Raw genomic sequence first — 4,150 nt, 5'->3', positions numbered from 1 at the left:
TCCAGAAGCACCTGCAGGACCCTCCCGGCTGACGGGGAGGTGAGCGCCGCTCGTGCGCTGGGTTGCCACGTTCTTTCCCCCTAACAGGACCACAGGTAATTGCAGGGCAACCTGAGCCCCGCTTCACAAGATGGAGATGATGAGGTATTTTCTCAGTAACCACATCGGTGTGATTTCGTAATTACCCAGCTATGCGGATTTGCCATGAAATTGAATAGTTAAAAGCAAAGAGTAATTGCCTGATATCTATACTCTGTAATTTAGTATAATCTAATCATGGACAAAGCCCAAAAGAAAACATTCTGAGAGCATTACATTTTTCTTCATACACAATTTGTTATTGACATCGGGTAATGCGTTCTGCGCCTCGAAAGGAGCCATTACCCACAGATATCAAAGGGTGCGCGCAGCCGAGAGTGAGCGTTTTGTTTAATTTCTAACAGATTATGAAAAGCAGGTGACAGAGAGGCCCATTTAACCCTGCCCGGGCATTTCCCAGGGACTCTGTTGGCCCCTTTCTCAAGCCACCCCCAGAGCCGGAGAGAGGTGAGGAGGGGCGACTCCTCTTACACAGCGCCAAAGCAAGCCCAGAGGCCGGGCATGGTGGCGCACATCAGCATCCGGGGAGGATGAGGCAGGAGGGTTGCAAGTTTGAGCCCAGCCTGGGCAACCTAGCAAAACTGTTTCAGAAATTTAATAACAACAAAAAATGTTTAAAGGGCTGAGGATGTAGCCCAGTGTGAAGGCCCTGGATTCAATCTCCAATATGACTTAAAAATTAAAAAAGAAAGAAGCCTAGAATAGCCAAAGCCCTCAGAGAGGTGGATCACAGGTGAGTCCCCGGGTCCCCGGTTCCGTCTGGAAGCCGGTAAATGTGTGCAGGGCTTTCAGCAGGAAGAGGAGGAGAATGGAGCCCACTAAAAGATTTATGGGCTTTATTATTAGAAGGCTCTGCCGAGACAGGGAGAGGCCAGCAGGAAGGAAGGCATCGAGAACCAGAGGGGGCTCCTGGCAGCCCCCGGCTGCCGCTAAGTGCATGGATGTGGTTACTAAGTAGATGGAGACCCTGCAGCTTGAGTTTCCTCTTCTGCCTTTAATAAATCAGGAAGCCTGACCGTGGCCTGAGCCGCCTGCCTCAAAAGAAACCAACGCAGAGTGATCAGCAAGGACTCTTGCCCCGCTGTCCGCAGTGTCTCCCTTCGCTTTAAAACATGCCTGCCCCCCGCCAAACAGGCCCATGGACAGGTGGAGAAGGGGCTCTGCTGGTATTATCTGTAGTGACAGGTCCGGCGGATAAGAAAAGGTAAACGATAAGAAGAACAGAAGAGGCAAAAGTGTGGGATCAGGGGGCCCACAGCCTCTGGGACTGCAGCAGCCCCGATCACCCATCTCAATCGCCTTTTATTAGAACCCAGAACGTAACTCAGACCCACCGGAGTAATTCATTGCCCTTTAAAGGAGGAAGTAACCATCCTCGGGCGAGCTGCCCACACCCCGCACCAGGTGCACTCCGTACAGCTGGGGACCGTAAGCCGACCATCAGTAATCAGTTCATCAGCAATCACAGTCCTTCCCCACAGGTCCCCCTTCTTGTTTTAATGCAGTCCTTTGAAGCGTTAGCAAGAAGGTTACCAACTGTCTTCCGTTTCTCAGCGTTTCCTGGATGAACTCTGCTAGACCACGGGGATGAGGCAAAATACAATGATAACATCACAAGAAATGACAAGGGATGTTTGCACGAATAAGAACATAGTGCAGAGTCCATAACAGTGATTGGCCTTCAATCTATATCTTGAGATCACACTTTTCTGCGGGATATCTAAGACTGAGTTAGAGTGAGACTTGTATAAATAAGAGTTTTAACCTTTTACTATCTATCAGGGTCAGTGAGGTCTCCTCAGGAATCTTCTTGGAACCAAATGCAGCATCTCTTGATCTTCTGTTGGTGTCAGCCATCCGGATGAGTCATGGCCATTGCTTGACCAAGGTGCTTTCCGTGAAAGCCTGAGAGATTTTTTCTCTCTTAGTGACTCTCCTTAGGCACACTGTACATCATAGAATCACTTTCCTGTCGGTCCCATAATATCCTTGATCAGAAAATCAGGGACTTGACCGAGTTACAGGACGTCATAGTAGAGGTTCTCTTATGTCCTGAGTCTGTACTGACCTCAGAGGGCATAGCCAAAATACTGGCTGTGTTTTTAGCCCAAACTACCCTTTTGATATTGAGTCTCCAGCTCTCAGTGGTTAAACATCCAGCAAAGAAGATTAATGATATAACATCCTAACGAAAGCAACAAGCTTAACATTATATGATATAATCTAAGTAGCAAACACCTTGGAACATACAAATGGAACCATAATTTTATAACAACCATAGATATTCCAATATTTAAATCTCAATACAGTATTAGCAAACAACAATTACATATATCCACTCAGAAATTTAAAAATCAAAACCTTATGTGACATTAACCCTACTACTGATCTGAAGTAACAGAGGCAGTAAAGCTTAACACTACTATCTATCTGAATATCAGACACTTTAGAACATAAAATGAAACTGTTGTTTTTTTAACAACTATTAACATCCTTGGGGCTGGGGATTTAGCTCAGTGGCACAGCGCCTGCCTGGCAAGCTCAAGGTCGTGAGTTCGATTCTCCGTACCGGAAAACAAACATACACACAAAAAAGAAGCATCCTATCATTTAAATCCCTCTAGAATGTTGACAGATAATAATTATATATTTGTACATTGAAATTAGAAACCAAATCCATACGTAACATTGCCACATGACAATCATGACATTTTGTACCACACTTAAAATTTCATTTGGACATAACCTAACCCTCTCAGTGAATCATCTCTATCTAATACATAAGCTTTTCTCCAATCTGTTACCATTTAATGAAATATACATAAGTTTTTTAAAGGCAAAGGTCTGAATTTGAACAAAAGTCTCATCATAAGCAACCCTTGCTTTACCTTTTGGAGAACTATACACCCAGAATCATGAATACATTTCAATACACCATGAAATTAATAATATTAAATTATCATACACATGTGAAAACCTTTGCTTCTTACTAAGTAAGTTCTGTACTAAGAACATCTCTAATGAGAGCACCTTGTGTTTTATTTTTTTGGAACACTTTTAACCATTACCAAATTATTGGGAGTATCTCCCAAGAGACTCTGGAGATCTTTGGAGGCTCCTTATTAATGAATAAAGGTTGGCCACCTCTTCATTCACTGATTGGAGTCCTACCCAACCATTTTTCTGCTCCGGGATTATAGTTAAATATCTTTAGTTAAATATCTTTGTTTAGACCAGCTGGTAATTTAAAAGAAAGCATGCTTTTAGATTTGCACACCAATTGTATCATGAAAAAATGTTGTTGAGCTCAAAAACAAAGGAGAACAGCCATTCACAAAATGGCAGACAAACACGTCACACGTACACAGAACATACAAACATTTACACAAAATCAGAGTGCACTCAAACAAACCTTTTACCAAATCATATTGTAGCAATTCTATTACAATTTTGAAAATTTATAATTTCATTATTTGTCATTATAGATGGTCCCCGTGTATCGTGCGGACCAGGAAGCTATCTAAATTCAATAACATAAATTAGTACAGGCATACACACCTGATTTTACAAAGTCAGTGCCTATCATAGCGGCTATGACAGCCAGCATGGCCGAAAATATATTACCAGCTATAAATATTTTCCACTGAAATGCAGCCAGCTCTGGACATGATGGGTTACTTTCTCACGTTGTTCCTAAATTGGGGGTTGTGCTTTCTGAATGTTCCTGATTATTATCCAAGGCTGGTGCTGTAGTGGCACCACTCTCATTTTTTCCACCGGAGGACTCAGATTGAGTCTGACTCTTTTGTGGCTCATGTCGAGGTTTAATTCTTCTAGCAGGTAACCACACTTTATCTCCTCAACCTGTAATGACACAAGCAGATCCTCTCCTCCAAATTTGAACATCACCTCTTTCCCATTTTCCAGTATGAGTATCTTTCCCAAAAATAGGGACTTCCAAAACCCCCACACACACTCCATGAGAGCGGCACAACCTTCCACACATGGAAGAAGCAACAACTGGGCTATAGGCTCTCCTGCTTCAACCCGG

The 4,150-nt window shown here is 43.3% G+C and overlaps 1 long non-coding RNA gene across 3 annotated transcripts in view; it reads right to left on the bottom strand.

The window, feature by feature from the left end:
• Positions 1 to 2,809: 2,809 nt before the first annotated feature.
• LOC102012023 overlaps positions 2,810 to 4,150 on the bottom strand; it is a 5,157-nt gene continuing 3,816 nt past the window's right edge. For all 3 annotated transcript variants that reach the window (XR_001235086.1, XR_001235088.1, XR_001235087.1), the window contains one exon: positions 2,810 to 3,963. This is a non-coding gene — a long non-coding RNA (uncharacterized LOC102012023). The remainder of the gene's footprint in view (positions 3,964 to 4,150) is intronic.

This window comes from Chinchilla lanigera, unplaced genomic scaffold (assembly GCF_000276665.1).
Source record: "Chinchilla lanigera isolate Chin_1 unplaced genomic scaffold, ChiLan1.0 scaffold00036, whole genome shotgun sequence".
Classification (NCBI taxonomy): domain Eukaryota; kingdom Metazoa; phylum Chordata; class Mammalia; order Rodentia; family Chinchillidae; genus Chinchilla; species Chinchilla lanigera.
This window is presented reverse-complemented; position numbering and strand designations above follow the sequence as displayed.